The sequence below is a fragment of the Corvus moneduloides genome, chromosome 6 (genome assembly GCF_009650955.1).
Source record: "Corvus moneduloides isolate bCorMon1 chromosome 6, bCorMon1.pri, whole genome shotgun sequence".
Taxonomy (NCBI): domain Eukaryota; kingdom Metazoa; phylum Chordata; class Aves; order Passeriformes; family Corvidae; genus Corvus; species Corvus moneduloides.
The window spans coordinates 40655541-40674683 of record NC_045481.1 but is presented as its reverse complement, the minus strand read 5'-3'; positions in this window follow the sequence as shown (position 1 = coordinate 40674683).

Genomic DNA, 19143 nt, shown 5'->3' with positions numbered 1-19143 from the left:
TGAGTGCCCCCTCAGTGAGGAGTTACCCTCAGTGTATCCCAGTGCTGCTGCTCTCACTGAGCCTGTGGTGCACTCACAGCTGGCGGAGTGCACAGGGGGCTCTACAAAGCCATCAGTGGTCCCTAAAAGCTTTGGGGGAAGAAAAGAGGTGCTGAACTTGCAGTGAAATGCACGGTAACTCAGAAGGTCACAGCTGTACCTGCTCCACCTTATGCTTGTGATTGCATCTAACAAATGCCTGTGTTGGAAAGAACCTGTACACCGGAGAGGTTCAGTGGGACATCTCCCTACTCTTTGTGCTGTTAACCCCCATGACCACAACTGCACGGCTAAGTATAAAATCAACAGACGTCCCAGTGTGGTATTAAGTTGACAAGACTAAAAGAGAGGTAGTTCCCATCAATTTTTATGGGGTGGGTGACTAATCCCTGTGCAGACAAGTATGGTGCAAGGCAGAGCAACGGGTGAGCAGAGTGGGGCCATCTGATCTGTGAAAGTCTGATGTTATATTATCACTATTAAGTAGTGACAGCTCTTGTAGGGAACTGTCTGAGAAATTTCAACCCCCCAAAATGCCATATTTTCACTATCTCACAGGGACTTATTGCACAACTGATAGAAGACAAGATATGATGATCAGATTGCATTACAAAATACTCCTATCTAGCCCCTAAGACACAAGAAAAAAGCCCACAAGGCCAGCCTGGCTCCCCTGGTTCTGTGCAAGTGAGAACTTTCATCACTATGTCTGGGCTTCGTATTAGAAGTCATCATTAAAATTAATGTGGAGAAGGAATTGCTGGTTGTCATCGCTGACAAAGACAGACAACCACTAAAGCTATTATTTGTATCAAATACCATCAGTGGTTAATAATGTTGTTTTTTTCTGTCTGAGACGATGAGTAGCAGACTGCAATATTTAATGAGAGTTCAGCTAATTGAGCAGCACAGCCTGTATGAAGCTTAAAAGCTTTCAGACACAAAAATGAAATTATATTGGCATCTAAATTTGGGTTAATTACCTTATCATTAGCTAATATTAGCCACAGTGCTTCTAATATATAAAATCCTATATTAGTACCAAGAAATTGCATCATCTTGTGACTGATATTGTACTGCAGAGTAAGTATGTTTTCACTGAGGTGCAATGTAGATGCTGGGCAAGATTTATTGCTGCCATCAAGATATATTAATGAGAGTTTTGTTCACTTACATCAAAGAATATTCTGGCTTACAGAAATATATACGGATGAAACAGAAACAACATGGAAAATTAACCATGACCAGACAAGAGAAAAGGGGTTTTTATTCAGAAGAAGTCTGGTTGCTTTTCTAAAACTTATCTTTTACTTAAGCAAAGTAAAAGATATGGTCGTAAATGAATAAAAATCTGTGACCTTCTTATGAAACTCAAACTAGGAAATGGCATAAATTTAGAGATTCTAAAACACGCTTCATGTTAATACTGCTGGATCAGAGGTCATGCCTGTGTTATTGAAGTCTCTCTTGGTTTTGCACATTCCATTCGTCTCTCACCTGCCTTGTGGGGTGGGTTTGTGTTGGGAACTGCTGAAATCCATGCTGTGTGTGTGGCATGATGCTCCACAGGTGTGCTGCCATTCCCAGAAATGAATGTATGGAGTCCATAAGGGACTGTGGCCCTGAGAGAACGCAGCTCCTGGTGGTGTGACGCTGTGCCTCTGGCTGCCTCTGGCTCTCAGCAATGCTTCAGAGGACAGCACAGACAACCTGCAGCAAGCTATTGTAAAATAAATGAATCCAGGTGAATCTTTAGCGTTTACTCTCCATTAGTGTGTATCTTATGTCCTGGAACAAGACAGTTTATGTCCCTCCCAAATTCTTGTAGTTTTCCAGCTGCAGATTCAACCTTTGCCATAGTACTTGGAAGTATACTCATCTGTACAACATGCACTCCCTCCTTGGGTTCTGCTGAGCTCCTGGATTAAATACTGAGTCTCACAAGCTGACTGTGTGCTGTGTGAAAATTACATTTTTCTCCTAGGTTTTGCACTTACTGAGTATCAGCTTCACTGAACATCTTACTTTTCTACTAGAAGAAAGCATTAAGGATTTACTGTTTCTAGCCTGTTCATATTTTATGTAGCATGTCCTTCTTACTCATTTTCTTTGCAAACTAGACAGGTTCTCTGTCTTCAATATGTCTTCCTATGAAAGTTTCCCCATGCCTCTAACCACTTTTTTATCCTGCTCTTCTATTGCTCTACATCACAGCAGAAAACAGCTTTGTCCTAATTAAGGCTGAAAGTGCTCTTCTGATTTGTAGCTGAATTTTTCAAGGGCTCAGAAATACATGTTTATGAATGCAGCCCCATAGATTTGTCATGAGTCACAGAGACACAGGACAGCACTGGAAGTCCAAATGTACATTCATTAGAGACTAGAGACGGGGGTCATGACATCTAACCCCTCTGAAAAAAAAGGGTTCTGATTTCCTAAAAAAAGAGATAAGACCCTTATCTCTTTTCCTCCAAAAATGTCAGGAATTCAACATATACTGTAGGTCATCTTCCCCTGGAGGCATTCCTGGAAGGATGCACCCGATGTATTCAAGGCTGACAAAGACCTGGTTGCTGCTGCATGGAAGGCAAAAGGCACCACTGGGATGCAGGGTCATGTGCAGGAGGAAGAACAGTGTTTTCCTTCTCCATCCTCTTGTGCTTCCCAGGGAAGACCAGGCATTGAGGTGGCACAGGCAGGTTTCTTCTGGGGGAGAGCAGAGAGCAGCAGACAGCAGGAATGTGCCTCAGCACTCACCCAGGGCACTCAGCACCCAGCAGCTGCCTGCAGAGCTGCCCACAACAGCCCTCCCTCTTCTCATCCGGGTGTGTTGGGACCAGGCCTGGAGCAGGATGAAATGTGCTCCCAGCCTCAGGCTTCCTAGCTCGAGGGGTTTTGGACAGGGCTGTGTTGAGCAGCAACCATGTAACTCAGTGAAGCAAGACTGCAGGAACTTGATTTTAAAAACCACACGGCTCAGCCCTGCCTTGGCGGGGGTTCTGCATGCCAGTGCTCACCTCAGCGTGGCATGGGACTGCAGTGTGGTGTTCACTTGTGGCGTGAAGTGGCTCACACCAGCGCAGACCTGATATCAGGTGTTAGGAAAGCCAGAGGCAGCATCGGTTTGGGGAGCTGCGTCCATCTCCCATCGCCATCACAGAGAGTGGAGGATGGTGCGCTGGCACAGCCACCGAGGTGCCAGTCTGTTGTTGAAGACTTCAGGAGGCTTTTTCATCTTCTGCTTCCCAAACCATTACAAAAACCATTTTCACTGGCTTTGTTGGAAGTGCGAACTGGAAATAAAACCTGCCTTCAGCAGGTGCTGGTGTGAAAATGCGGAATTTAAGAGATGTCAGAGCAGGAGGGAGGAGATGCCGGGTATATCTGTGGTTTATACTAATCTCCACAAAAATGAAGTTAGTCTGGTAAGTCAGAAAAGAAGATGTTGAAGTCCTTGCCTCTTTTTTCCTTTGCTCAAATAGAAAATCTGTCCTCACTCCTGTTTGAAATTATTTAAGTATTTTCTGTGATGTGACATTTCTGCTCAAGTTGTAACAAAGGACATTCTTTAATAGCCAGCCTTTGTTGCTTTTGATACATACCACTTGCAGGGGAGCTATTCATTGATTTATTTCGGTTTTTTTTCCTCTGAACAACAGGAGGAAGAATGGTGAATTTTCCATCTCTCTCCCTCTCCCTCTTTTCGGCCACGATAATGACAAACCCTGAGGTACTAGGAAACTCATCAAGACCAACTCAGCTAATATTTGTGTTTATTCTTCTGCTTAGAGTGAAAGGCTTTCATTTAGAAATAATTTCATATAATAGCACTGAATAAAGAGAACTCCTCACCTCTGCCCTTTGCCAGAATGGCTTCTTTGTGCTGGGATGCTGTGCTTTGTACTTTCTTGGAAAAGCTGGGGTCTATTTCCTCTCAGAGCAAAAGATTATAATATTTTTTGTGGTAAGGAAGTGTCTGGGGGACCACCACAGGCAGTAGCAGCTCTAGCACATTTTAGCTGTTGGGGTCTTTAATAGAAGAATCCGTAGCAGCTGCACATGTGTGTGTACATGTTATACAGTTATATACAGTGGGGATCTAAGAGAACAGCAGTGCACAAAACAGGGCCATGTTGGGTCACTCATTAACAAGGCAATACTAAGAATGTGAGGATATTTCTTCTACGGGTCCCTTGTCACACTGAACCCAGGTTGCCACATGCTTGTCTCTGCAAGCCTGGAGGCTGCCAGCCCCAGTGAGACCTAGTGGGTAAGGGAACAATGACTGAGAACTCAAAAATAGGAACTTGCTGCCTGTTACTGCAAGTTTGAAGGATTTTTTGTAGTTACCTTAGTTGCATAAGACAAGTAGACCTACACTGTGTTATGCCGCTTCTGTCACTGTTAAGAAAGAACAACACAGAAAAATTTTAACAACATTTATAAATTTCTGCTGGGTTTCTCCCACCACCCCAGGGCAGATGCTTTCTGATCAAAGGTGCTTTTTCCAATGAAGTGGGGAGTTTGCTGTGGTTTGTGGTGGCCGGTGTGGGGGTTTTTAACAACCTTGTGTAAGCTGGTGTGTTTCTGTGCACAAGAGCACATTCTCTGTCACAGGAGCTGTACTTCAGGAAGCCTGAAGAAGGGTCACCTATTTCTGGGTGTATGGATTTCTACTATGACTGCATATACCTGACTTCCATGCCTAGATGCATACTGTCTAGCTAGATCACATTCACCAAATTACTTGATCTCCTGTTTTCTACTTTCTGCAGTTAGAAAGTTATTTAGCTCAAGGCCTCCTGTTTCCTATGCTTGCACAGAGTGTCTTGAATGCCTGCAGAAAAAACTACAATGAAGAAGCTTGTATACTAAATCAGAGAGCAAATACCTCCCCAGTCACACAGAATGAGTAGTTGTAAAAGAGTTGTAAAAGGGATGGTGGAGTTGTAAAAAGAGATCCTGGAAACAGTTAATTCTGTTACAGGGAATAACTGCCTTCACTTTAGTATTGATCTCTTTCATTTCTGAGGCTTAGGAATTATTTTTCTCTTCTTGCAAGGGTTATTGTAACCTGTCCTCCTCCACGTGAAAAGGTGAAGTGTCTCCAGCCTCAGACAGAAAGGCTGTGGAGCCATGGCTCTTTCCAGCTGTGCCCATGCACAGCAGGCTGTTCTGTCCTCTTTGCTCCAGTTGACAACCTTTCCCATTCTTCTTCTCCAGCATCTGCTGTCTATTTTGATCAAACCAAGCCTGCCTCTTCCTTTTCCTTTAATTGTGCTCAAGGAATGAAGAGCATTTGGCTGGGAAGTGTTTCCTCAGAAAGTCAAAAATCTGTTTCATAAGCAATACTGAGCTTTCCTGCAGAAAGGTCCTGGACAAGATCCTTTTCTCTTCTCCTGTCTGTCCCCTTAGAAGTGACCTGAGGGTAAGGCGCTGCAAATGATTTATCCAAAAGGGAACCGCTTTGCTTTTCTCTTTGCTTGTGACTGATTCAAAACAAGAATTTGAGAAAGGATCATTTTACACAGCACATATGTCTAGCGCCATGGGTCAGCACCACATTTGACAAGTTCTCCTCTCCTCCACTCTTTATACCTTCATATAAACTTCATTTTAATATTTTCTAGAAATAGTACACTGCTGCCTAGTAAAGGGAGGTACTTAGAGTTGTCTTTTTAGGACATTTTCAGGTTTCTTCATTGTCACTGGAACTGTTTCCATGTGAAGATCAAGAAAGGATGTCTTGATCTCTAGTGTTAGTGTGTCCCCAGGGTTTTTTTTTTAAACTTTTTTGCTTTTGAGATTGTTTTGCTGGTGAACTTAGACCACAATACTGATAATGCATTCCTGAATGAGTAGTTAGAATAGAAGATGAAGTTCTTGCCATCGTAGTCACTCACTTCACTCCAGTCTGGGCTCTACATTGTCTTTGTTTGACCTAATGGATGTCACAGGATGCTTTTTGTTGGTGGGCACCTTGGAAGGTCATCTGAGCTGACCTCCCCCTGGAGGCACAGCTGTGTTCACAGTAAGATCAGGCCATCAGGGCCGTGTCCAGCACAGCTTTGGGTCTCTCCAAGGGTGGACACACTGCAGGCTCCCTGGGCACCCTTTCCAGTGCATGAACCCTTTTACAGGACAATCAAAAGACACTTTGGGGCTTTGGGACAGTTGGTAAGAGAATCTGGAGCACAGGTTGTTTTTCCCTCTCTCCTTCCAGTTGTGGGCAGTGACACTGGAAAAAGCAGATGGACCCAGTCTATTAATACATGTCTCTGTGGCTGGTGTTGCTGCCAAAGAGCTCGTGAAACCTCATGAGACCCCACCTGGAGTGCTGCATCCAGACACAGGAAAGACGTGGGACTGTTGGAGGGTGGCCAGAGGAGGGCCATGAAGATGATTCAAGGACTGGAGCACCTCTCCTGTAAAGACAGGCTGAGAGCTGGGGTTGTTCATCCTGGAGAAGAGAAGGTTCCAGGGAGACTTTATTGCAGCCTTTCCGTACCTAAAGGGGACTCTTAAAGAAGGTGGGGACAGACTTTTTGCAGGGTGTGTACTGATAGGACAAAAGGTAATGGTTTTAAACTAAAAGAGCCTAAGTTTACAGTAGATATAAGGAAAACTTTTTTTAACAATGAGGGTGGTGAAACACTGTCACAAGTTGCCCAGAGAGGTGCCACATCCCTGGAAACATTCAAGGCCAGGTTGGATGGGGCTTTGAGCAACCTGATCTAGTTGAAGATGTCCCTGCTCATTGCAGGGAGGTTGAACTAGATGACCTTTAAAGATCCTTCCTATCCAAACTGTTCTATGATTCTATGATACTAGGATACAGGGAGGAATGTTTTCCTTATATGCAACCAAAATTTCCCTTTTTGCAATTTGTCTTCCTTGATTCTTATCTTCTTCCTACCCTGAGAGGAGGCTGGCTCTGTCCTGCCCCAGCAGTTAGCTACAGTCAGCAGTGAGATACATCCTGAGGCTACAGCAGCCCAACTTCCTCCATCTTTCCTTGCACATCGTGCATGGCAGCCTGCCAGTGCCCCTCAGACAACTCTGCTTTAGCTCAAACACACGGTGTCTTCCCTGATTTGGGAAGAGCTGTTCACACATCCCATGATCTGGAAGTTCAGCTGGAGAAGGATGCAAATCTGTCTCTCTGGGTCTGTTTTCCTAATTTGCAATTGCAAGAGAGTACCTGTTGCTGTGAATATCTGTGCCACTGTTTGAGAATTGTTGCCTGGAGCACCTGAGATTTGTTCATGGACCTGTGCTTATCCTCAGTTTTTTACAGGAAAACCAGATATTCCCTCCTCCTGGAAAAGTGGTGTCAGGACAATAACAACTGTGTTTCAGGACAGTAACAACTGTGTTTCAGGGATGACACTATTTTTGACAGTGCTAGAAGGTGGACGACAGTTGGATATGAGTAAAATCTGCCTGGAAAATGTGTGAGAATAAACTTGCAATACTTTTCTCTGATCTTGGAGCTCCTGGACAGTTTTTCTTGAAGAGCTATTCTTCAGTACTTGGATTACTGTCCAGAAAATGCTTCCATCACGTGCTGTCAGTGTAGCCATCCGGGCAATGGCAGCAATACCTGACAGATGGTGAGATCCATGGAAAAAATGGTTTTCCACATGCAAAAGGGAATACACAGAAGAGTGTGATGACTCACTGAAATGGAAACTAGCTGGACAAGACAAAAGAGGAAAGGCTAACCTGTCTATGAACTGAGAGCTAAAGGAGAAGCACTAGAGCAGGATGGCTTAGAGAGAAAGCATGCACCTGCACAGCCAGAGTGAGGAAGGGGCCTCTGTCTTCCCTGTCATAATCAAGAGGTTTGAGAAAGTCCAGACTCTGTGTGTTGGGGCTTCAGCCACCCTCCACAGCCAGTGCAGTGGTAGTTAGGGGCAGGAGTGAGGCAGGTGGAAGGGTAGGGAGGGAGGGCTCTGCCTGCCCTGGCTGACAGCAATGCTCCCAGAGGGCAGGCAGAGCCCCTGCTGCCAAAAACAAGTCAAAGGAGGAGAGGGAAATTCCCCAAGGGTTTTTCCAGTCCCCTGGTGACCCGCTGCATTTGATAGCCATGCTAAGTAAGGTGTACCCTGCCCAAAACTGTAATAGGGAAAATAATCATAGAATCATCATCTTAGAACCATAAAATGGTTTGGGTGGGGAGGGGGACCTTGGAGATCATCCAGTTCCAACCCCCCTGCCATGGGCTGGGAGACCTTCAACAGACCAGGCTGCTCAGAGCCCCATGCAGCTTGGCCTTGAGCCCCATCCGCTCTGGCCTTCAAAAGGAGAAAGGAATGAAAGTTTCTCTATGGTTTATGAAACAGTCAAAATGAAAACCAAGCACATATTTCTGTTTATGCCATCCCATGTCTCTTAACCTTCAACAAGAGTGCTTACCAAAAGGAGGTTACTTGCCTTTCCCTGTAATATAACCTTGGGGTTATATTTTGCCTTGACTTAGGTGACATAATGAAGGAATCATCTCACTAGCACAGCCGACTTCCCTTCATGCATCTGAGGATTTCCTGCTGGCTGGGGTTGCACTTCCCTGTTTTGTTTGTTCTATATAAATGTGCAGTTTTATGGCATAGGGTTATTTCAGGCAGAACAAGACATGTCCTCTGCAGGACAGCATTTGTAGCTGTCATTTGGGAGGGCCATTGTGAGCCTTCATTAGGGCTCATAAAGTACTGTAAAGCTACATGGCGCTAAACACACATTATCAGTTATGCTGCTTCTGGATCTTCCCCTCCCTTCCCCAGATTGTTCCATGCCTTCTGCACACAGGTTTTATATAAACTGTATTTCCATCTGCTTGGCTTTGTGGACACATGTCAGATTCCCTTTCCCATGCTGAGTTACAGCAGCTCTCCACTTAGCCCATACACACACCCTACCTCCTTGCTCTCCATAACCAACCAAACAAACAAAAAGAGGCCTCTGATCCATTGTCATTTCCTCAAATGTTTTAAAATTTTTCATTGAAACAAACCCCTGCAACTTCCAAACATTTTCAGCAAATCCAAAACTGCCTCCACAAATATTGCTTCACCTACATAGAAATGTTATGACAACATCAAATGAGAATAGATTTGATATTTCCCAGACCAGGAAAGTGAGTGATGGCCTATTTGGCTTCTCTCTTTCCTCTACAATTTGCAGGCAAAGGAGGCAGAAGGGCCTGGAGATGCTGTTTGCTCATTGTGAGATGTGTTTATTCACTGTTAGTTGATAGATAATTAAGTTAGCTCTGTTTCTCTGCTTCTTCCCGGGGAACTGCCCTGGGAGGTGCTGAGAAAGCTCATATGTTTCAGAGATCCAGACAGCCCTGCTAGCAAGAAATTTATCTCCCACCAAGACTATTCAAGTAAAGAAAAAATTACCATGCAAACTGGACAACCTGCAGATTTGCAATGTGTGATGTACCAACAAACCATCAAAACCAGAGCACTGTGCTTCGGGAGAGCAGTGCCAAACCCCGGTGCCGCAGAGGGGACAGAAGCCGAGCTCTGTCCATGCTTTGAGTCAGTTCTGGTGGCACAAGTTGCACTTGGTTATCTCCCTGTGAGTTAGGAAGTGGCCTGATGCCACAAAACCCCCTTCCAGTACATCCCAGTGTCTTCCAAACAGGCACAGGGTGGGTACGATCTCTGGGGCCAATTGCAACATACATGTGCTTTTCTGAGAGTCACCTTCCCCTACTGCTGTGCTGAGAGGGCTGTGAGGATGACACAGCTGTCTACCCCTTTCCTTCTCTCCCACAAATATTCTTTATTTAAAACATCTCCCACATATATGTTTATTTTAACAATTCTTGTATTAGCAATCACGTGCTTACACTGCTCTCCTGTTTTGCTGGAACTTGAAGAAATGTTAACCATTGCTTCTACCACCAGCTTGTGGAGGGGTGAGTTCTAATACAGGTTTTTTACAATTTTTTTCCCCCTTGAAGAGCACTGCACAGCTCTCCTCACCTGCCCTGGGCTCTCACACAGAAACCAGGTGTTGGCCAGGTGACAGGAAGTGTGAGAAATCTCAGCACACAGTGATGCTGAGCACAAACCCCACACGAACAGGAACCCAGTGCTGAGCATAGCCACTGTGACACCAAAGGAGGAGAGTGGCAAATAAACTGTTGTGTGTCTCCCTCCAACAATTCATCAACAGTATCACCTTCCAGATCTGATCCAAAGAAAGCACATTGCTGATGGCAGGATATTAGTTCAGTGGATATGCACATTATGAGTTGACCATATGTGGTGTGAAACCACCTGCCATTTCTTGCTCTGGGAATGAGATCATTAAAAAAAGGGGTGGAGGGAGAGGAAAAGTGTATTTCCTGCAAAGGTAGCATTGCCTTTCTAGGCATACCAGATGCATATATCCTGCAAAGAGTCTACAACACACACCTAACTAAGCCTCCTAACAGGAGATTAAAGAACACAGAGCCCAACTTTCCCCATTTTTGGGATCAAAGAGGCAGGGAGGGCTTCTCTGCTCACTCCCAAGTAGTTTCACAGTCTTATGTCACTGGTAGAGCCCTAACTGTGTGAATGAGGAAGCATGCTGAGGAAAAATGAGGATTGTGGTCATCACTGAGATTATCAGATAACAAGACCACTGAACCTTTTCCATGTCCCCTGCCTATCTCATCCCTTCTCTCTGTGCCCCAGTTTGTGTTGACACTAAGCAGATGTTTTTGATAATAAACCTAGTAAATTTGTCTGTATTATTAGGCATTAAACAGTGGGCAGCAGAAGCAGCCTGCCTGGGAAGAGCTTCACCATGCTCTGCTCCCATGGCATCTCCCCAGAGAGTGGGCAGAGCCACCCTGAGCACAAGGACCTCCTTGTCCCCAACAGAGACTTTATTTGTTCTCCACTGCTATTCCTGATACGGGTCCTGCTCCAGTCTTGCCTCCTATTGCTGTGGGTGCTCGGAACAAACCTGGGCACTTGCCCCAGTCACCAGGACTGCCTGTGTCTCTTCCAGCTTGTATATTTTTGCTTTGTTGATCCCTGCCAAGAGGAGGGATCCTGTGGTGCTTCTGAGGTGTGCCCCAAGAAGCTGCTAAACACCAGGAATCTGGTCTCTTGGGGCTTCCTTGGGAAGGCATTTCTCAGGGGTACAGGCAGCATGACTCAGGCAGGACACCTCCAGGCACGTCACCCAGCTCCAGGGCATGGAGTTACTTGTGGCCAAGCAATCACTCCCCAGCAGCTTCTGCAGGGGAAAAACCCAGCCTTAGCTGCCCCCTGCATCACTGTCTCTGCTCCAGTGTACTTTGCCCCTCACTGAAGGGCTAAAGGATGGTGTTTAGCTACTTCCTTCCCTGTTCGTAAACATGTATCATCTGGGGGCTGGCATCTAGCTGTGCTTTGCTGATCCCGTAGAAGCAAGATGGTGGTCTCTGTTCAGCTTCCAAAGTATCACACAAGGGACGAGTCTGCTCTGTCCTGTTAATTAATTTATGGCAGTGAGAGCTTATGCACTGCCATTCTCCTAAGTTTGCAGTGTGGGCCCCTTTGAGGCAGCTACAGACATCCTCCAGGTCTTCATCACCCACACACATCTGTCTCACAAGCCTGCTTTGCAATGGACAAACTAAGGGACAGACTGGAAGCCAATGTTCTGTCTGATTGAGAGCAGTTTACTTGCCACCACAGAACAAGAGCTGAGCTTTTCCAACCACCTGGTGCAGATCATCAAAGGCACTACTGGACATCTGCAAACCTGCACCTGCATGACATGGTCTGCACCTATAAGGATACTGGTCCTGCATCCAAAGGCTTCCTGCTTCGCTTGCTGCCTGTGACTGCTGCAAAACCAGCCTGGTACAAGCTGGCAGGTCTGGGGGCTGTGCTGGCTTGTGCGGGAGCTGGCTGGTGAGAAAGGGTGGTGAGCAAAGTGGGTTTTTCCACTGCCAACCTACATGGAAAATATTTAAAAGAGAGAAAGAAAACCCCAAACCACAAGCCAGACTGAAAGGAAACAACATGCCCAACAGAGTGGGTTGTTTTGGTTTTTTGTTTTTGTTTTTAAACTGAAACTGTACAAATTTAAGAAGGTTGTGCTCTACACATATTTTCAGCAAAAAGTGGCTACATCAGCTAACAAATCCTTGTATGTGACTTGTCACATTTTCCTGCCTATTCCTTTATGCTGAATAATGCCACTTCCAATTGCTGATACCACATCTCAGCCCTGTGAAGAAAAAGGACATACTTTTTTTTCAGTAAGTTTGTACTTCTCATGTACTTGGTAGATCCCAGTTTCTTTCCTGTTTTAGGGAAAAATTTTTTGTTTAAACTTCAGCATTATGAAATAATCCATTACGTGGTAGAGGAGATTGTCTCCCAACTGCATTTAGAAACAGAAAGTGATTCTATAATGTGTAAGCAAAAGCCTCATCCTGTCATAATCTCCTTTACCAGTCCTGTGCCTATAGGTTGCAGAAATGAACATGAAGAAATGTAAATATCTGAAGGAGAACGTGGATGCAGAATCTGGGGCTAGAGATGCAGTTTTCCCAGGGAATTTCCTGCTACATCTTCCCTATCTGAGACCCAAAAGCAGTCCATCTCTGGCCACGTTCACACCCCTCTGTCCCATCCAGATCCACTTACCTTCCCTGGGAAGGGCAGCTCACAGGGCTCCTTATGGGAGTAGCAGCAGACCCCAAGGGTGCTAGACAGATGTGCCCTTACCCCTTCTGTATTTCTCCATGATTTGGGGCGAGCTCAGCTGCTGCCCCATGGCTGCACAAGGCCCAGAGAGCCCCAAGCCCTGCCCCACTTTGCAGCTGTGCAGGCCCAAGCCCTGGCCCTTAGCATTTGCCTGCCAAACCCTCCAAAACTCAGGCTCCATCCCCTGCTCCTGTGCCGTGCCTGCCTCTGAGAGCAAGCAGAAAAAGCCTGTGAGATGGGGTTTTCCCCAATTACTGAGCTTGCATGGCTGTGTTTTCTCAGTTGCAGCCCCTTGGAGAGGCCGCTGCGGAGCAGCTTCTCCAGAGAGCCTGAGTTCAGTCCATCATGGATATACTCAGCTTCACTCACCAGTGAACAGGGGTCACCAGGGGATCACTGGGGCTGGTTTGAAAGGAAAGAAAGAGGAGAGCATTCCCCTTGCAGGCTGGGCTGGACACCTTCCCTCTTTCCATACCAAGGAGGCCCTGCCTGGGCCCCATGAGCCTCTTTGCCAGGTTTGGCCATCACCTCTCCAAAGAGGTGCTGTGGATCTTGCACTACTCCAGTGGTCCCTGACAGCCTTGCCAAGGAGTCAGCAGTGCTGGGAGCTCTGAGGGAAGCTAATTATGCTTTTATTTATTTAGATAAATGGAAAGTAGGCTTGCAGCTGGGGAGAAATGGCTGCTTCCTACTGCGTAGGCAGCATCTTTTGCCTCTGATTTAAGCAAAGCCCTGAAGGACTGGAGGGATAAATATATTTCTTTGACCTAACTCTTTCTCCAATAACATTGTGACAAGCGGGCAGTGATTTGGCCATGACTTATCATGGGACATTTGTGCACAGAACTTGGATACATCTACCAAAAAACAGAGCTGACTCATCATTTTAGCCTTAGAACATTGCTAACTGATTCCCTCATTAATAGACCCTATTGCTGGTAGAAATCACTGTGCAGGTAGCAGCAGTGTTCTTAAAAATTGTTTGTCTAATCAGACTCAAATGATGTCATGGCAATAGCAGCAGCAATCCTGGACATGGATTCAGACCTGAAATATTAAATCCCTTTGATGCTCACGGTTCAGCAGTCAGCACAGTGAATAGATGTTTGTGCCCAGAGCAATGGAAAGGGACAGGGCTGTGATTCATCCTGTCAGCACAGAAGTCTCTGGGAAGCACCATTTGGCCTCCTTGTCCCCCCACCTGAATCTTTCTGGTCTAAGCACTGATGCTATCAACTCAGTTTAAGTTCAAAATACTCTGTGCTTCTTTTCAGTAAGGAGCCAATGTGCTACACGCTGCCAAGCAGCACATAAAAGGCAGCCTGGGAAGGAAAGGGTGGAGGAGAGGAAGTGTGGCAGGCTCTGTTGATGTAACAGAGACTTCCTGGGCAGCTCTGTCTTCTGACAGTGTCTTGGAGCAGGTGAGAGTCCAAAAGAAGCTGAAGGAAGAAAATAAACAGGTGAATCAGTAGGGACATGGACGCTTGAATGTAAAAAAAGTAAAAGCACGGTGCATTTAATGATGTCTCTCTTCTCTTGCTCTCTCAGCCTGTGTCTCTGACACGTTAGTACAGCATTCCTGGAAAGTACTTGTCCTTTTGTACTGTTAAACACCTGCTGGGGATTGTTTGATCCACATCTTCTTTGGGTTACTGGAAGAGGCCTGATAATCACAGGAGCAAAAAGGCAACTATTCACGATAGGACAGTCTCAAACAAATTGTAATGTTGGCATGCTGTTCACCGAGGAATTGCTCAGGAGCCTCAGGGGAGGAACCAAAAATAGATAAGATTTACCATGAAAATTCAAGGACCTTGTGCACATTCTGTGCATGGTGAGATCATGTGCAGTGACTACACCATGACACAATATGTCTTCACCAGCCTGGTTAGTAGTTTAGTTTCAAGATGTCACCTGTTACTAAAACAGGGTGTTCTTCTGCATTATGGCTAACATTTTGATAATTGGGAACCAGGGGTACTCTGTGATTCTCAAAGACAATCTGATTCAGACAGCTTGATCCATCCTTCTCCTTACCTCTTTTGCTTCTAGATCCTCAGATTTCACCTAGACAAGTGGCAAGTCTCCTCTGTGGACTTAGGGTGTCAAGCAAGTAAATTATCAGTTTCCTCATCTTTAAGCAACTGACAACACTGCCTGGGTGTCGGCCTGGGGGGTGGAGATAAGTGGAACAACAGCAGATTGCCTCCCATCATGTGTATGAAGTCCTGAATTAAAATGTGAGTTTCTCCTTAATGAAAATTTCCCCAGAAAGGGAAATGTTGGCAAATGAAACTGTTTCTAGCATGGCAAGTTTGGCATGTCCAAACTCTGATCTTGGGATGTGATCTGAGAGAGAATGGATGTCAGAGCAGGATGTGTGATGCTCCAGGCTTACAGGTCATGAATTGTGGCTGCAGGGCTCCTGTGGGCTAAATTTCCCAGGTGAGACTATGAATATGAATGAGTCAGTCCCTGAAGCCCTGGGACAAATTGAAGGTGACCTTGATGGCACGAAGGACAAAGTGTACTGACTGACATTCTGGAGTCTGCTGTTTTGGTACTCCCAGATTAGTTTGAAACACAGACTGCCAGAAAGCTGGCAAGAACTTCTCACATAGCACTTCCCAGAGTCAGTTTTAGACTCAGAAAAAGTGAAATAAAGATGATAAGATCTGCTGTCTGCACTGTTGAGGATCAAAGTCCAACCATGTTCCAACAAGCTTCTCTAATTTTCACAGTTCTGCAGTGTCAGAGATGCTTTTCTAAGCCACGCTTCTGAACTGTGCCCAGTGCAGCCCACTGTCTGATGTGCAAAATGGATGAAGTAAATGCATATTACATTTAATTCTGTTTGTAATTAACATGGCATTTTATGGTGAGTGAAACTAATTGTCTCCAAAGATATTAGATGTGGGCAACATAGCTGACAATTTAATGTAGCAGGACATAAAATTGGTGCATTAGAGCAGGCTAGAGAGGTTTTGATGAACTGGTGTCCTTATCCAGTCTGGCAATAGCTAGGAAATGTAACCATATAAACAAATACCTTGCTCTTGTGGGCAGATGCTGCCTTCTGAGACCATTTAGAGACACAATCTGCCACTGTTTCAAGACAATATTATACAACTAGGCAGAGATGCTACCTGCCAGGGATTTGCATCTAAATTGTGCTACCTAGAGCTAGCTGCATGTATTTTTGCCCTTTCTCACCTGTCTCACAAACAGGTTGCCAATACAATCACTCATTAAATAAGCTATTTTCCCTCTACACCAGTGCAGCCTGCTTCTGCTCTTATACTGCATCTTATACTGCAGTGTTGAATGTAATGAAATGGCGAATCTGAGCATCCCACTTATGACTTCTTCCACTACAGCAAGCAACACTGAAAAGTTGTTTAAGATCCACCAGCCACACTATATTTAGCTTTCTTTTTGTTATTAAGATCTGTGACAGAAGAACAAGTTGTGTCGTTCACATGAATAATCTCTCTCATAAGGAAGCACTTTGAACAATGCAGATACAATGAGGGCTATAATTATATAAACTGGAAACAATCAAATCCCACCATATCATTAAATAAAACAATCAGGGCTAAATGACAAAGAGTTATGTACAGGTGCATATACCTCAGCATCTACTGACCATGTCTTTTCCAGAGTTGTTTGAGGTTTTGGATTCCTGCCTCACACAGCTTGCACCAAATATCAGGTTACACTGACCCCCTAAATCGACATTTACAGGGTCTGTCCAGCATAAAGACCAGCATGAGATAATCATGCAGAGATTTATCCTCCTTATTAGTTGGGTTTTACTGGCTGCTGTGAACTTAGAGTGAACACATCAGTGTTGTTATTTGGGCCCAATTATGTAACTTCGGTTAAATTATAATTTCAAACTGGTGTAGGTGTATTAATGTGTACCGTCTCCACACCTTGACTGTGTATTTTAGAGTTCTGCCAGATAACTCTGACATATTCTTTTCAGGAACTTTCTGTACCTAACAGCCCCAAACCTGTGTCACCCTGTCTCTATCAGGCATTGGGATATCCATTGTCTCCTCATATATGTTTGTTTCCAAAGTAAACTGATAAATTATAAGAAGTAAGGAACAGAAGCTCCCATCCATTTAGTGATACTAAATTTGATGCTACCCATCTGTTTGCTCAGAAGAAGCAGGTTTCATGGGTTATTTGCAGCCCGTGAGGAGACAGGATTTGCTGAGACCTACCCACCTGGGACAGGCATTATTTTTACCTGAAAATTGCAGAGCTGTGACAGGCAGAGTACCATGAGCAGAGCAGAGGATTAAGTGGTTCATTTATCAGGACCAGGGGTTGCAGGAAATCCCAAAGCAAGAAATATACTCAGCAGAAAGCTTGAAAGAAAATGTTTAGGGGATATTTCGTGCTGCACAACCAGCACTTTAGGAGGGGGCAAGTAAGTAGAAAAAGCTTGGCACAGGAACAGGACTCAGCTTTGGGAAGCTATTGGAATAAAATGTTTTACTCTGAAGTTTTTTGAGTTGGAGTAACTAGCTACAAAACCGAGGAGCAGAAGTGCCTTGCAGTGAGACCACAGTCATAGGAGTCTATCTCTAAATATAGTAACTGTTTCTTTAGGCCTTGCATTGCAGTAACGCCAGTGTAATTTTTTTTTTTCTTAATGTTTGCCTATTGCTGAGGGTGACTCGGGGGATTGGCAAGCTATCATATTTCCTTTCTGCTGGGAGCAATAGGCTGAAAGGGGGCTAATGCTCCTCTCCCACTGCTCAGTGCTCTGAGGCAAGACCAGAGATCCCCAGGGGCCTGCAGGCTGCTCTCACACTAATCAGCCAGACCATTTTCTGAGGCATAAATCCCATGGCAAGGTCATCATAAAGCATCTCTAGATTGTAAAGTAGCCAGTTTCCAATACTGAGGATGACCAATTTTGCATTCATGGTCAGCCTCATAGGACTTCAGGGTACTCTCTGGGCTGGCTGCTCCTGTAGAATATCTCTGGGGTTTGAATGCATGCTTCATACATATGCATAAAGATAACAGCTGCTTTTCCCAGGCTTTCTTCCTCTCTTTTGTCTATGCAAAATTATCTATCTTCCTGAAGAACTGCAACAAGGAAGAAAATGGCAAATTTAAGTTTCTTTCACATTTTTTAACCCCAGCATAAAATAACTTCCACCAGTGCCTGCTGTGCAGTTGTGAATCTCCTTAATGTGCGTCCTCTGAGTCACGTTAGTTCTTTTGGGATGAATGGAGGAGAATACAGAATTTATACTAATGTGCCCAGGAAACGGGAGAATAATCAATTTTGTCTCTAGTTCTCAGCTTTTCTCTACTCTCTACACAACCAGGAAGGGCTGTCCTTTAGACCACCAGGAAGGGCTGTCCTTTAGAGGTTCATGGGGTGTGGATGCTGTTCAGATACAGGCAACAGAGACAGGCAGAGAAAAGGGCAGTGAGAGAAAAGACAGCCCAGCAATGGCCTTCAGAAAGAGTAGATTTATTTGCAGCATTAGTGTAGCACCAGTGGGGAAGATAACTTTCTCTGCAGTTCTTAAAGCTACTCGCCTCCTGCCTTGAAAGAAACACCTCAAAGCAGAGAGTTATGTCCTGCCTTCTCCCGTAAAACCAGACAGGAATTACCTGTTCTGGTTTGACAAGGCAGAATGTGTCACTGCATTGCAAGTAGGGCCATTAAGGGTTGGATTCTTGGCCACCAAACAGTCTCTACCTGGGTTAACTGATGGGGCTCTTAGACAGTCATTTATTGCTGTTATTCATTCTGAGCTAAATGTGAATGAACCCTCTTTATATTAAAAAAAACTTTGTGCTTTGTCCTCTCAACTGCTGCTCTTTAGCATAAAGCCAGGCAACAACACTGAAGAGAGTAGAGCTCAGTCATGCTTTAACTTTGCATAAATCAACAAATCAACAAGGGCCGGGGCTGGCAGCAGACCCAAGGTTTCCCAATATGTAGGTCTGCTGTGCCATCCCCTGCCATTTGAAAAACTTTTTAGCTTTTTCCCTGGTTACAGATATCTCACAGATTTGGGTTCTGGCTCCAGCAAACTGTTTCCTCCTCCCAGCTCCTATTGGAAGTGAAGGTTTCCTCAGCAGCAGCCAGCACAAGAATTTGTTTCGTAATCCAGCCTTAACTCCAGCAGTCACAGTGCCGTGCAAGAAGACATCCAGCCTGGAGCAGCTCATGTCTCTTAAATTAACTTGCCTCCTGGCTCTGCTCCTTCCATGCCTGGTCCCTGTGCTTTGCCTTCTGTGTTTTTGTATTCCTGTTCCCAGTCCAAGACACTCTTTCTTGTCGATCTGTATGTTTTTGTTTCAATTCAGCATCAGGCATGCTCTGTTTGTCACTGGGGAAGCCTTTGCAGGACGGGTT